The sequence below is a fragment of the Liolophura sinensis genome, chromosome 1, assembly GCF_032854445.1.
Source record: "Liolophura sinensis isolate JHLJ2023 chromosome 1, CUHK_Ljap_v2, whole genome shotgun sequence".
Classification (NCBI taxonomy): domain Eukaryota; kingdom Metazoa; phylum Mollusca; class Polyplacophora; order Chitonida; family Chitonidae; genus Liolophura; species Liolophura sinensis.
The window spans coordinates 54,075,377-54,092,087 of NC_088295.1; the positions used below are offsets into that span (position 1 = coordinate 54,075,377).

A 16,711-nucleotide genomic window follows, 5' to 3' on the forward strand; every position below is an offset into this window, starting at 1 on the left:
GTTCCTGACAGCGTCCTACACGACGTCATTGTATGGAATAGTCTTGTCCTTGATTCAGACACGGCTGTATACACGACTCCGTCGTAAGGAATGGTCTTGTTCTTGATTCAGACACGCCTGTACACACGACTCCGTTGTAAGGAATGGCCTTGTTCGTGTTCTTGTTCCTGACAGCGTCCTACACGACGTCATTGTATGGAATCGCATGGCTCTCGTATGGAATCGTCACGTTGTTGAGTCAGAATCTCTGTATGCCATTGCATGAAACCGTCTTATTCCCGACCCTGATAACGCTGTATACACGGTGTCAGTGTCTGTAATGGCCTTGTTCTTGATTTAGACATCACCGTATACGTGGCGTCATTATAGGTATGGAAGCGCATGGTCCATGTATGAAATCATGAGATAATGAAGACATCGCTGCATGCACACTGGGGCCAGTCTTACGAAATAGAAGCAAAGTATGCCTGACGTAACGCATTTGACAATATATCTACACTTTAAAACGGACATTCGTATGCCAGTCGTTCACCAAAAGTGGACGTTCCAGCTCAGGTATGAAATAGATGGATTCGTGCAAAGAGGACGGCAGTCAACAGCTTCCAAAGATGATAGAATGAAGCGAGGAATGTTTCAGGCGAATGAATTAAAGCAATATCCAAATCCTCTACCAAAGTAGCTAATATAGTTGTCGATGGTCAAAATATATATATGTTGCGCTTTGATTGCTACTGAACATATTTCCAATGTGGCGATATAATTCAATGTCACGAATACACTGCCCCTAACACCGGGTTTAGCGGAATTAGACATAGTTATGAATGCAAAGAATTCTAAGCACTGTATACATTTACATACAAGAGAATTATATTCATTGTGAGACGGAAGAAACTTAGATTGAACGCGTTTGGTGCAATAAAATTTTGACACACCAGTTTTTGTGGTAATAACTTGTGACGTTGACTGTATACAGTGCTGTATAAAGGGCGTCATTGTGCGGAATCATATGGCTCTTGATCCAGTCAGTGCTGTATACACGGCGTCATTGTATGAAATCGCATGTTTCTTGATCCAGACAACGCTGTATACACGGCGTCATTGTAGCCTATGGAATCGCATGTTTCTTGATCCAATCAGTGCTGTATACACGGCGTCATTGTATGGAATCGCATGTTTCTTGATCCAGACAACGCTGTATACACGGCGTCATTGTATGAAATCGCATGTTTCTTGATCCAGTCAGTGCTGTATACACAGCGTCATTGTATGAAATCGCATGTTTCTTGATCCAGACAACGCTGTATACACGGCGTCATTGTATGAAATTGCATGTTTCTTGATCCAGTCAGTGCTGTATACACGGCGTCATTGTATGAAATCGCATGTTTCTTGATCCAGTCAGTGCTGTATACACGGTGTCATTGTATGGAATCACATGTTTCTTGATCCTGACAATGCTGTATACACGGCGTCATTGTATGAAATCGCATGTTTCTTGATCCTGACAACGCTGTATACACGGCCTCATTGTATGGAATGATCTGGTTCTTAATCCACACAACACTCTAAGTGGAATCTTTAATTCTCAATCCTGACAATACTGTATACACGGCGTCATTGTATTGAATCGTGCGGCTCTCGATCCAGACAAGAGCGGCGTCATCGTATGAAATCGTGTGGCTCTTGATCCTGACAATGCTGTATACACGGCGTCATTGTATGGAATCGTACGGCTCTTGATCCTGACAATACTGTATACACGGCGTCATTATATTTAAACGTATGGTTCTTGATCCTGACAATGCTGTATACACAGCATCATTGTATGGAGTTGTATGGCACTTGATCCTGACAACGTTGTATACACCTAGCCATTGTATGGACTCGTCTGGTTCTTATTCTGGACCCTGGCACGTTCTGGACCCATACAGCTTCATTAGAGACCTGAAAAGTTACAGGTACAACTTCAAACAAGATTTAGTATAGTCATATAAAATCATCTCATTCATGATGCAGATAACGCTCTATACACGGCGTCATTGTATGAAATCGTATGGTTTTTGATCCAGGTTTGTTGATCTCGCATTCAACGGTACATACCCGCCAAGTGGTCAGAATGTAAGAGGTATCAGCATGGTTTTGATCAAAATGTACCATGTATCTGTATGGTTCTGAGACAAAATGTACCATGTATCTGTATAGTTTTGAGTCAATGTGTTCCATGTACTAGTATCTGTATGGTTTTGAGTCAAAATGGACCGTATATCTGTATAGTTTTGAGTCAAAATGTTCCATGTACTAGTATCTGTATGGTTTTGAGTCAAAATGGACCATGTATCTGTATAGTTTTGAGTCAAAATGTTTCATGTATCTGTATAGTTTTGAGTCAAAATGTTCCATGTATCTGTACAGTTTTGAGTCAAAATGTTCCATGTATCTGCATGGTAAATGTTGGAGGTTTATTCCGGGTCACTCCGGATTCCACCAACTATGTATAAACTTGGCTGTCGTCATATCAGCGCATGGCGCTAAATACCCAAACCCATCAATTTTTATTCTAAACTTTGCATTTTGCCCCTTGAGATTCATGAAAGACATCAGAAATAGGTGTTCTAGACAAATATACTCTAATTGTTCAACTTCCGTGGACAACGGTAGCGTCCAAATGGAGTGGACGAGGATAAACACTGTTCTGTATCATTCAGGCACGTATTTATGTATGTGCCTTGTGTAAATATACGTGTACCTCAATCAGTGGGCACAGCTGCCGTTCCAAGTGTGTATGTACACTGCATTCAATTTCTGATCAGGTGTTTACAAACAACTCCCCACGCAACAACTCCCATGTATATGCTTTGGATAAAGCAACCTTCGGATATGTATATACAAGTTCGAAAAGGGAAAGACATACAAATTTGATCACCTGAAAGGATAGGGTTTATAAACCTTCCTATACACCCCTTGCGATATGATACACACTTACGGACACCAGACACGTGCAGGTACATGTATAATATTATCAAAATATATCATGCCAAGATAACTTATAGCCCTGATCATTCAAACCAAAAGCAAGTGTTCCACTTGGAATCCTGACGAGGTCCTCTTACTTTGTGGCAACTTTGTCCATCGATAACAAGGAGTTTGTTATTGGGTGGAGATTTGTGAGCAACAAATGCACTGTAGGTTGAAATCTGTATTGCGTTTTTAGTGTCAAAATAATGGAGTAGGCAATTACAACGTTTGTAGAAAACCTATTTCATTACCAGATGCTGAAGTGTTTTAGAATATGATATTTAACCGTGTGCATGAATGTATGTATGTATGTATGTATGTATGTATGTATGTATGTATGTATGTATGTATGTATGTATGTATGTATGTATGTATGTATGTATGTATGTATGTATGTATGTATGTATGTATGTATGTATGTATGTATGAGGTTTTACGGCGTACTTAACAAGTTTTCGCCAAAGTATTGTCTCCATTGAAGCATAGGGGATCAAACAGTCCTGATTCCTGGCACTAATCTCTCAGTGATGGGCGCCAAGCGAAGAAACACCAAGTACCATTTTAAAATCTTTGGTATGACCCAATCCGGGTTTTATCCCATGCAAGTCTCCAGAATTTGTAAGTATTTTTACATTCTACTTACGGTTGCGATGTCTTTGATTCATTAAAATTTTATCCCATTAATAAAGTTAAATTGTCTTGTTTTCATGAACAGGTTATATTTGTGAATAAATAGAACGATCTATAGATTCCAATAGAATTAACACATCATGGCATGAGCTACAACAATCATGCAAAATATCGATTTTCAGTAAAACAATGAATGAATGAATGTTTGCTGTTTAACGTGGTACTTAACAATTTTTCAGTCATTAGGTATGTGTACATATACCATGTCTTCTTGTGGCAGGGCGAGTCCATGCCGCCAAGTGCTGCCGCCATTGCATCCTGTGGAAGACACCAGAGATGACACCATGCAGTCACATTATACTGACACCTGGCCAACCATTCCTGTTTCCTTGCTCAAACCTCTCAGAGGATGTCACTAAGAAAGCGGTTCAAGAACGAGTATTGTATAGTTACTTAACACGGCCTACAGCACAGATTCCAGAGCTGCGGAAAATTGGCTGAGATCACTCGAGTGGTTTCAAGTCAAGGACCCCCGAGGCAGTAAGAATAATACTGTTACTTATAGCGGTCCTTAAATTAAGCCCCCATTACTTCAATGCATATTATTACACAGGCATCGCTATCTGGCTTTCACTACTTTCGTGAAGTATTCTCCCATCCTCCAGTTAATTAAGAATTTTACTGTGAGGATGACTGCAATGTCAAGCGTGAGAACCTTATGGCAGAGATAACGGGTGTATGGTATTTTCATGGTGAACCTTAAATGAACACATTATGTACTGGATAATTTTTCTCTAAGTGCTTTTATAGTCATCTTTCGAGCCAGGATCTACTCGTACATGGCGACACCTACTTCCGACCGGAAACAACTTGTAGTTGGCACAACATGCAGGGGCCGGAAATTCTCCGTGGTATGTGGGAAAAGACAGTAGTTCCCTCCCGGCTACACTTACGGTGCTACAACGGTATCACTGTCTGCGTATATCATGGCTGGGATATGTTAAATCAACGTTTAACGTTATACGCTTGGATTTTACTGGCTTATTTAGGACAAAGGTTCTCTTCCAGCTATTACAAGTCAAGATGCATAGAAGGGGTTTCAGGCATATGCAAAAGATTATCGGGTATATAAAAGGGGTCTCAAGTTCATGAAAGGATCTCAAGATTGTACAAGAGTGGTATCAAATTTATGAAAAGGCCCCTTTAGACTACGAAAGAGGCATCGAGCTTATGAAAAGAGTCCGAAACTTATGAAAGGAATCTGGAGCTTATGAAAGCGGCATTTAGTTCATGAAAGAGGCCTTCTATAACGTGAAAATGGTCTCAAACTTATCACAGAGGTCTCTAGCTTATGAAAGTGCAGTGAAAGGGTCCCTTATATATATATATATATATATATATATATATATATATATATATATATATATATATATATATATATATATGCACCATATATATATATATATATATATATATATATATATATATATATATATATATATATATATATATATATATATATATATATATGGTGCACACTTATTGCTAATAACACCTCAAGAATAGTGAGTGGGTAAATTTCGTGTCGCACGTCGGGATTGAACCCACCGCGTCTGCACTATATGTATTGAAGGTCGTGGACGAACTGCTCTTCAGTATAGGGTTCCGATACCTTAAGAGTCTGCAAATAAGGACACCGTGTAGGCCAGATTTCGGCACGGCATGCGAGAATCTCAGGGTTGCCAACTTTAAGCTACTCAAACTGATCCGACTTAGGTGAGGTTTGAGACACACCCCGCTTTAATATATATGAAAACTCAAAACATATAACGTTTCGCGCAGCAAGTAGATATAATCATCGTTTGATTGTCGATTTATATTTAACCCTATAGGGTGTTGAGTCCTTGCAGATGTATACCACATGCGCAAGTATTTGGTGCCCTGTCAAGGTCATCGGAAATAAAATCAACATTGTGAACTATAGCTGTTTAACATTATAGCTCCAAGATCAGTTAGCCAAGTTCTCAACTTCGCTTCCAATGCATGTTATAAAAAAAAAAAACTGTTAGTTTGGGACTAAGTGAATATATTTATAACAGTACCGGTGCATCGTATTTCTTCCATATGCTGCTCTCTTAAAACGCGGATGTTAAATTCTCTAAGTGTTAAAACTGGGAAGAGCATTGGATGCTCTTCCCAGGTTAAAATGACACATGTTAAAATGTGAAACATGCTACGCCGCGAATGATTGTTTTCAAGCTGCAATATAATGTTACTTTTATAAAACTTTTAAAATTTATCATGTGAAACACAGCACCAAAAAGTGTTAATTTGACAAAGGATAGAGTCATATTGCAACATTTTCCAAGCGTTTTGCATAGTTTTAAGTTTCTAACACTTTGGAAAGTGTTGGCGTTAACTTATATAACATTATCAAAACATTTCTATCCCACACCACTGCCAAAATGTTAGCTTTAACAGTATATTTAAGTTATATCCAACATTTCAGTTTTAAGAGAGTGTAAAGGCAGTATGTTGGGCGTAAGCGTAACATTATGAAGCAAATGATGTAATCAAATTTTAGGGCGATGAAATGGTTATGATCACTATCGTAAGTTCTAAATCACATCCATAAGCTTGAAAATACTAAAAAAGCTTAATGCCCTTATCGTGAGCCATAGAGACCATAATTCGTCTTGTATTATCTCGAGATATCCCTTTCATATATAAGCCCGAGAACGCTTTCATAAACTCGAGACCTCTTTCATATGTGCACGAGATCCCTTTCATGAGCTCCAACCCGCTTTCATATGCCCGAGACCCCTATGTCATATGCTCGCGTCCCTTGTCATGAAGTTGAGATCCCTTTCATATGCTGGAGACCGCTATGTCATATGCTCGAGGCCCTTGTTCTAAGGTTGAGACCCCTTTCATATGCTGGAGACCGCTATGTCATATGCTCGAGGCCCTTGTTCTAAGGTTGAGACCCCTTTCAGTCTTCCAATAAATTTCTTGAAATCATTACATTGTTTAGTTGCAAGCAAGCGTTGCCTTACAGCTGCACCATTCAGTAAGATTATCATTTACGCCACACTTTAGAATATTTCTGGAATACGACGGCGGCCAGCAGTATGGTTGGAGGAAACCGGCCACGGGGGAAACATCCACAGGTTATTGAAATTGAGATGGTCATTCAGTTCTACATCACGAGCGGAATATCAGAGGGGTAACGTCACCATATGTCACGGGCATTTTCGCTGGTCAGCGAGATGTCGCTGTATGTAAGAAGGCTCAATGAACTGTCACACAATTTTGCAACATAAATTCGCCTATACAGCCCTGGCCTCCGTAGGGCATATATAATATGTAAAATTGCATATGATGTGATTATTACCCATGCAGGACTATTGTGGGATCTAGCCTAGACTAAATTGGATGCTTTTGATGTCGGTGAAATTTGAGGACTGTGGTGATGTCTGTATATTCTTCTGCATCCTATGTTTCACGCCGCACTTATATTATAATATTTCACTAATACGACAGCGGCCAGTATTATGGTGAGAGGAAACACACGACGATCTGCGGGTTACTGGCAGACCTTCTCACGTACACGACCGCAGGGGAAGGATCGCAAATAGGCATATGTATATACACAGAACACTAAATCTCATTTAAAACCTGACATATACACTGAACAGAACTTCTGTGATTCAAACACATGGCCTCATATAATGAAGTGCATGTGGGATAAAAGACAAACTCCTTAATTTATACTTCTCCCAAATATACACATCACATCAAGTCTTCGACTCGATTAATTTTCGTAAACACGGATGTTTACTGAACAACTTCATAGACATCTACATTTATACAAATATTGTCACTTGCGAAGCAGTCTGTAGGTGAGACGTTCTTCATATACACGGTGTATGGCGCAAATCAACAAATATTTATTTATATATTTATTTACTTGCAGGACTGGTGTTTAACGGCTTACTAATTTTTTTCTCTCTTAACATGACGATGGTCGGGTTTATGTACGGAATGCCTCGGGTATAAACCACCGACTTCAGCTAGGTGTCTGACAAACCTCCTGTCTTACAGCCACAGAGTAGTCCCAGCAAAATTTTCAGTAATATCTCTAGGCAGAATATTCTATGGCACGGAATCAACAAAGAAATCCACACATATAAGAAAATAAATACTCAGGGTTTGGTATGACAACTTGTCCTGAAACGGACCGAAAAGAAAGGAGAACAAAGAAAAAATCGAGATGTCTGGGGAAATTTGTTGTAATAAAACATGTATAATTTCATGGTAAAAGACAAGAAGAAACCGTTAGAGTGAAATATTTTAAAATGCAGTTTTACTGAAAATAACTGGACTTACTGGGTTTTTTTTAGGAAAATCATACTAACTGGATACATCGTCACAAGTGACGAAGACCATACTTTTGTTTTACTATATGCCATACTAATATACTGGAAATAAAGTCCAAAATCTGGACTATATCAATTTAAAAATGAATGAATTGACTATGCTTTTCCGAATAATCTTCCTACACCAGTGAACAACCTTATCTAAGTGTCAATTTTCTGCACACCCAGAAACAAGTGAAGCTGATCTCTCTCTGCCATATCTCATTTCTACAACACAATATAGCAGCGATTGCTCCAGTTCCTTATCGTAAAGCTGTGCCGTAACATTTGCACACGAGACACTGTAACAACAGCACGCATGCTGGGGTATTCCAGAGAAAGGCAAGCTCTTGAAATAGAGCCACACACAGTGGTGTACAGATTGTCCCGTAGATATAAACAATATTTTCTGAACAGTCGGTTGGCTATGATAGCCAGTAACGACCATCAAGTGTGTGTTTACCTGGGTTTATTCCTTCGCCCGGCAAAGAGAAAATCTAACTCTTCAATGCAACAACTCGACGACGATGAGAGCATACTCGACAAAGCGAAATGGAACAAAGCGACAAATCACCAAACCAACAAACTGCCAAAGTGAAACCTGTACCAAGTGACACCGGACAAAGCTACGGTGTTGGAAAATGTGAAATGACCCAAAAAAAAAAAAAAAATGATTTTTTTGTCATAGATGTCTCACTGTGTCCCAATTTTTCATTGAGCACAGGTTTCTTTATTACAATAAAATCGAGGTGTCGCGTTGTCATTTGGGATGTCGCGTTACTGGTATAGTAAAAACGGGATGTCGCGCTGTCAGATCGGAATGTCGCGTATTAGAATGGAGATGTCCCGTAATCGAGTCGGGATGTCGCGTACCTCGTATAGTAAAATCGGGATGTCGCGTACCTCGTGAAGTAAAATCCGGATGTCCCGTACCTCGTATGATAAAACAGGGATGTCGCGCTGTCAAATCGGAATGTCTCGTATTAGAATGGAGGTGTCGCTTAATCGAGTCGGAATGTCGCGTACCTCGTATAGTAAAATCGGGATGTCGCGAAAGAGGAACACAGGATGGCCTTACTAGCCATCATACGGCGGCCATATCATATTGGTACGCCGCTCTACTGTGACGACAACATTGTCGCGGAAGGACACCCTGTACTTTCTCCTGTAACGACGATCACTTTTGTGTAGTAAAGGTTTTCATCCCCTCACTAACCAGATATCATGTGTATACCGTCATAAATTACCAGACCATAAATACCCTGACAAGATTCTTATCAATACAGCTGTCAAAAGAGTGTTAGCTCGCCACTGTCCTGCTGTTTGTATTGTTAGTAGGGACACTCTAAAACATCCCCTCATTCAGTCCTCGTCTTTGTTAAATTTATGTTCTGCATATTAACACATTACCGTCAGCCAACTTTGAATGTTCTCTTAACATATTGACATATGACATTGCGAGACAACAAAAGTTGCGTGTAGGAGTTTTCTGTTCATTTTTACCGAACTTTACAGATAGATACTTCTGTCTTTCACGGCTTTCCCCAGCGTCTCAGACATGCTGTAGGTAATTTTCACCTACGAGGTATACATCTGACGAACTGTATACGCAGGCGTGACAGTCTCGCGGGTTTCGGTTGAGAACAGACACTTCTCTCAGAGTGCCGTGAGACAAGACGCCAGTCAAAGCGGAAGGCGTGGTTTTATCAGGCGTATTTATCCAATGGAATTTGCGGTGACGGAACGGAGCTCGTGCGATAAAGTGTGTAAACATTTGGTACGCATGAGGTTGAGATTATCTCAAGCCTAGCGGTAAAGCAGTGAGATAGCGAAGAACGGCTTACGTTTGGAGAATGTGATAATAGCAGGAACGGAAACAATTGCCAAATCGCTGACATCGGACTGTGGCAATTCATGGTTTGGAGTTCAAAGAGTGGAATTCTACCACAGTGTTGTAATTTAATTAAGCGCATGGTTTCCGATGAAACCAGAACATAGAAGTTGGGACTAAGTATAAAACTTCCCGGAGAGAGACAAGATGTGGTTGTGGGATATTCGTCTCTACCTGTTGGTGATAATTTCACAGTGTTTACTTCTGACGAATGGTGATGATGACGTGACGGACAGACAAGCTCACGTTAGACATCACCATCACCACCGTCACCGACAAAGAGTGCCATTCCACCGGCGGATATGTGAGCGCTACCCGCGACACACCACCGCACAGCGTACCCCCGGGGGATAACGGCTTCCGGATACGAGTGTTGGGGGTACCCTCCCCCGACGGTTACATCCCGGGCGAGGTGTACACAGGTGAGAGTTTCCAGTCAAAATAATCCCCCAAGCCTTTCAGCCTCGAAACTTCACTTAACTTTTGTTATTATTATTCAATCATGCACACACTAAAACCGTCTTCGTAACTAAACGTTTTCCGAATTTAAATAAATATACACGGCACGCAAATTGATCGATATTGTTTAATAAATCGATTGTTAATCACACAGTGATTGTCTAGGAATACTTTTCACGGATGGCGACCGTATCGGCCTATGCGTGTACCATTTTCAACCAGTGTGTGATTTTATACGCCGCGGCTGGGTCTAACAAATACGTATCGGTGTGGTACATGTATATTGGTTAGCGGCTGACGCGGTCCCGTGCTCTCTTTTATAGCAGCAAGTCTCATGTGTAGGTGCCTGCCTATACTCGGCCTGGCTATCAACTTTGAACTCCCAAGCTTTAGAGATGGGCTTGAAGATAAACATCTCAGCTCTTTTATACATAACATTAATTCCAATGGTTGAGCTATTCACGGCTGTCACAAGTGATTAAAGCGAATTAGTTTGAGCATAATTTGATTCCTGTCAAAAATTGTTTCTGCTCACATATATATATATATATGTGAGTTTGTACAGTTGGCTGTCTCGCCCATCGCGACTTCATGTAGTCGTCTGAAAGATTGTGTTCACATGAAACTACCACACAGGCTAAAATGAGAAAAGGCTATAAATGAGTGGTTTTAATAAAATCAGAAATTAATATAATTGCCCTGGTTCATGTCAGTAAAAATGGGATTATACTTTTTTCTGAATAAATGAAAGATTACAGCTAAGCAGGCTGGTATGGACTTTACATTGCTTAGCTGTGGTAAGGCTAATGACACTTGGTTCCTTATTTCCTTTCAGAATATTGTGGAAAATTAAGTGGGTTTTTGTTCTATTATTATTTCAATATTTTGTCACTTTTTTCAAAATGTGTGGGCATTTGGTGGGTATACAAAGAATTCAGTGCATTTGGCTCGTGTAATGCCAAATAATGGTAACAGGAATCTGTTGAAGTGTTGAAATTGTATTTTTAAATCTGGATACAGAAATAGCAGAAGGCCTCTACTACATCAATGAACTCAAAGGTTAATGCTGACGACAATAGGTAGAGATGTTGTGGTGTGCTCACAATTTATTGTTTTGCATAAGGTGACTAGCTGTAAAGTAGCTTCAGAAGAAAAGACTTACACAGGCGTGCAGTTCACATCAGTGTCGAACAATACAACTTGACACAGAAAAGCAAGATGCAGCAAATATAGGAATACTGCACATGGCTTTTTGTTTGTATAGTGTATTCTCCCTAGGAGCAATCTGGCATAATGGAAAAAACAGAAGTCTAAATTTACTGTAGTGTTGCCTGTACCTCAGAAGTATGATGTATCATAAGACAAACTCTGAGCATGAGATATGCCCCAAAAGTTATAGAGAAGGCGGTTGAGGAAAAGTGTGGAAAGCTAAATTGCTCTAACACCCAAACCCAACTCATTCTCGGTCTCTGACTGCTTGCACTCTCAAACCAAGTGCTCTTAACGCCCCACCATTTAGCATATACATCATGCAGTCAACAATTTGATTGTCAAAAGAATTCATTGTTTCTATATTGGCATTCATTATGGGTGCTGGTTTGACTGCAGGAGTGTGTATTCATCCATCGCTGTTGGAGACAATAACTTTCAATATTAAGAAATATTGTTACGGAAAAATACATCAAATAGTTTCTTAAATTACTTCTACATGTACATGAATTTCAGACAATGGTGAGAAAAAAAATAGGTGCCATAAAATAGCATGATCATGCATAACTTCATGTTGAACTTTGTAGAAAGTAATGTATTTTAAAATTTAATTTTTGTTTAATAAGTAAACAATTTAGGTAAACTGGATAGAGTGTAGGCAACCTGGATAGAGTTTAGGTAAACTGCATAGAATTTAGTTAAACTGGATAGAGTTTAGGTAACCTGGGTAGAGTTGAGGTAAACTGGATAGAGTTGAGGTAAACTGGATAGAGTTGAGGTAAACTGAATAGAATTAGGTAAATACTGTTAGGCTTGTAGTACCAATGATAGATAACTTGCTGATTTGTTGTGACACTTCCATACAACATGGGCAGTGAAAGGTTTTGGTAGAGGGTGGGGGGGGGGGGATTTGGATATGTTTGGGTTCTGTTAACATATAGTAGCCCACATATCTGCAGAGGGTATTTAAACATGGTTTCATTCAAGCTCTCTGATGCAACGTTTTAAAAAATGTTTTGGACGGACTACATTTTATAGTTACCAGCACCAGTAAAGAAAATGTTATTTAATACTTGTGCCCAGGACTCTTTATTTACTTCCACATGAATACAGATCCTTTTTTAAGGATATGTAAGTTTAGACAAATGTTCTGTGTGAAAAATTTGATACAGTTTATTTCGGCCTCAGTTATATTTGCATAGTGTTTTACAGCAGTGTAGGACGAGAAAAGTGAAGTGTTACTTCATATTGTGTAACAAGTGCAAACCTGATGACATGAATGTGTCTGGGTTTGAAGGAAGATGTTCCTTGGCCAAAGAGGTCAAGCAGTTCATCTCTAGGTGTAATGGTCATATAAAGAGAGTTAAACAGTGGTGTGTTTGAAGTGGCAGATAATTAGGGGACAGAGTGAAGAAGATATGTCACCAGGTGTTTCTGAATTCAGCCCCCTCTGACAGAACTGAGAGCATTTTTTTTTTTTTACCTTCAGGACTACTGCATTTATTCCTTCCCATGTTCAGCCATGGGCTATCTGTTTACTGGGTTTTCATGTCTCATAATACTTGTCACTATTAATTTGTTGGCTGACACTTGGTACTAAGGCCTGGCAGTTTGCCTTTTTCTGCCTCGCAACCAACCAGTCTGTATTTAGAGTACGTCTGTATTTTGTATTCTCACTCAACAGCCTTAAGAGTGCTGCAAATATACCTTTAGATACTGCAATGAATAAATGCAGTGCTGTGCTGACATTCCATGTTCAGAGTTTCTTTATACTTTCAGTGTGATCTTCAAGTGAGATATTGGATGTTGATATATCTGTATTTAATAGACATTTGCTATTATAAAGAATGAAACAGAGTGATCTTTTTTGTAGTGAAATACTGATGAATTGAAAAGATTGATGGAAAGAAAGCATTCATTGATGCAAGAGGGGTTAAATTGCTTACAAAGCTCTTGTGGAAATATTTTATTGGTACATAAGCCTATAGATAGGCTACATTAAAGCCCTGTCAGCTATCATAAATGTGAATGAATTTTGGCCATAGGTTTGCTTGATAAAGGGAAATGCTTTTGACAGTTGAAGGTTTTCCAGTTAAGGTGACATCAAGTATTGTCTTGGAGAGTCCTACAGTTTATTTATTTGATTGGTGTTTTAAGCCGTACTTGAGAATATTTCACTTATACGATGACGGACAGCATTATGGTGGGAGGAAAGCAGGCAGAGCCCGGTGGTAACCCATGACTGTCAGAAGGTTGCTGGCAGACGTTCCAGCGTATTGCTGGAGAGAAAGCCAGCATTCCACAGTTAACAGCCGTAACACTAAGTAGCTACTTCATTAAGAACAAAATTTTTGCATATTAAGCTGAAAAGGGCAACTTTAAATGCAGTGTGTTAATTTTAGACAGTGGTGATTACAAGCTAAAACCATACATTAGGTGAATTGTCAGATTCATGGCATATTGACTTTACCAGAAATACAATGTTTCCATGCAAGCAAAATTATGCCTTCAAAAATTTAACGCCTTTGAAACATACACAAAAGAAAAAGGAGATGTATTGTAGACAACACAGAAACATTAAATTAACATGTTTGTATTTGTATAGAAAATTAATATACAAGATGTAGTTTTGTGAGTGTCTGAATAATTAGTTATTTAGTTAATTAGTTAATTAAGTTCCATATACCGTTATACACATATATCAACAAATGGAGTTTAGATGAGAATTCGCTGATGTGGGGCAGGCTGCATGGACATATGAAAGCAATTAGTGTGTATGTATTTTAATAATTTTTTTCTAATGATTAGCCAGTTTGATACATCTGGATGGGTTAAGATAGGTTAGCTAATGCGTTGTGGTTACTGTTCATGTCTTAGCTAATAAATGAGCAAGACCTGTAACACATTATTATTCACAGTTATATATTGTATACCTTGCCTGTCTCGCAGCCCTTCATGCACAGTTTACCTCAAAGCAAACAGAAATTACAAGGCAAGCACTTATGGCATACTGTTTTGAATTCTTCCAGATATCATAACAACGTTGTATATTGCAGTGAAGTTTTTAGCTGTGGGTTATTATTTCCATATAGGTTAATTGATCAGGTAGGTATGGTTGATTTCCTGTGCTAGGGTTACCCATTTACTGTTAGGACAGGGTTGTGTTAGGTCACACTGGCCTATGTTCAAAAGATTAGTGTTTACCAGGTAATAGACAGAGAGAGCCAGGAATGGCCCAGGGGCAATAACTTACACCCCAGACAGGTTATTGTGCTTGAGTGACGGTGATTAGTATGAAACTGAACATCCAGCCGTATCAGTGGTTTAGCCCAACTTTGCCTTAATTCAGTACTGCCTGAGTGAAATGAACACCTAACTTTTAACCTCTGCTCTCTTGGACATTCTCTCCAGCATGCAAATGGAGGTTGTATACATGTCTTAAATATATTGATGGTTCAGTGAGATATATGATTTTATATCTGATACATTTGTGGTGAAAATACAGGACATCCGCTTGGGGTTTGGGGTCATGTTTTAGCCACCTTATAGAGATAGTAAACCAGTATGTTGAGGACATCAAAGAAGGAAAATGGTTGGTGTGGTCAGATAGTGGTGTATATGACAGGGGCCATTCATGTGTGAATGTCACAGGATTGGTGGAAAAATCTGATAGACTTCAAAGGTTTATCTGCCCCTTGTGATCTGATCATAAAGCGAAAATGAACTGCCTTGCTATGCTAATCTGCCATCTTAGCCATGCCATCATAAAGCAGGGGTCACTGCACATGGAATTTTTGCACAAATACTCTAACTAAATGTGTTTACCAAAGTTGACACCAAACAGATGTCAACACTGGGCGCATTTATGATGAAATGTGTGGGGTTTTGTGCATATTGTCGTAATATCGAACTTAAAACTATATTGGTTGTTATTCATCCAGATAAGATGAAATTTTATAAATTTAGTGCCTTTTTTTTCACACTGTGGTAAGATCTGTGGAAATATAGTTACACTAATGGTAAACCTCAAAGGGCCAGGAACATGTGTTTTCTCAAACCTTGCTTGTGTGTTTCCAGATCATGTAACTCACAAGTACATGTGCTTTTGTCAAAGGCAGATGTGTTGTCAGGAATGGTGGGTTATAAAAAGGTTGTACAACATCAAACGCTGACAGATGAGGCACCCATCAAATTAAAGCATTATACCTTTGTGTGCGCTCTTTGTGGGAACAGCTAAAGAAAGTGGGCAGCAGTGATCGATTGTGTGGGAGCTAGTCCGTCCATGCAAGCTACCGTATATTCAGCAATGATCTTTCCTGTAGATGGAATTTGGTTTGCTGTGCTGAGGGCCAGTCATGCCAGGGTTGGGATTTACTGAGGAGCACATGCGCATGTAGTATTGACATACGCTTCCATTTCACTTTCTTTATCTTGTGACTTGTACAGATTGTAATTGTTCATGCTTTTAACTTGTTTGTTTGGTTGATCATAGCCCGCTTACAATGGGCCAGTGAGAAGCATTTGAGACTGTCAGGGAGCACATTATAGATCAGAGTGAGATGAATGTGAAAGTGTAGTGTGTTAAGCAGAGATAAGATGGGAGGTTTTGTGTCTGGTCACAGCTTCTCCCTCCACCCAGCCGCCTGTCACTTCTCCTACAGTAGTGGCATGGGTCCCCACACACAGCCAGCATGGCCTATCCCACAGTCACGCTTCATGGAAATACACGCAGGCACAAAGAAATATGAACAAGCTCTATAAATGTTTCATTCGGTATTATCAGACAGGTACAATTAGGCAGAGTTTACCTGTGGGTTTGGTGCCCCCTCCCATCATAAACGATCAGTGGGCCAGGGTAAAAGACTGTAAGGGCTGACATGACTTAAGTGCGCCCTGTTTGTGTTGGGTTCTCCTGAAGGCTTCTCATGAGCCAAGGCATTCCCGATTCCCTGCTGACAGGCCTCCAATGACAACGATCCACTTCATTTACCCCGCAGTGCGACGAAATATGATGTTTTCATTCACACAATACATCCAGTTTAGTTTGACACCTACATGTAGATGTATAGCGAACAGCAGTGGTTAAATT

At 39.6% G+C, this 16,711-nt stretch overlaps 1 protein-coding gene across 1 annotated transcript in view; it reads left to right on the top strand.

Annotated features, from left to right (window-relative positions):
- The first annotated feature begins 9,862 nt into the window (after positions 1-9,862).
- Positions 9,863-16,711, top strand: part of LOC135481814 (spondin-1-like) — a 77,184-nt gene continuing 70,335 nt past the window's right edge. The window contains exon 1 of the mRNA XM_064761533.1: positions 9,863-10,376. The gene's annotated coding sequence lies outside the window, so the exon portion shown is untranslated. The remainder of the gene's footprint in view (positions 10,377-16,711) is intronic.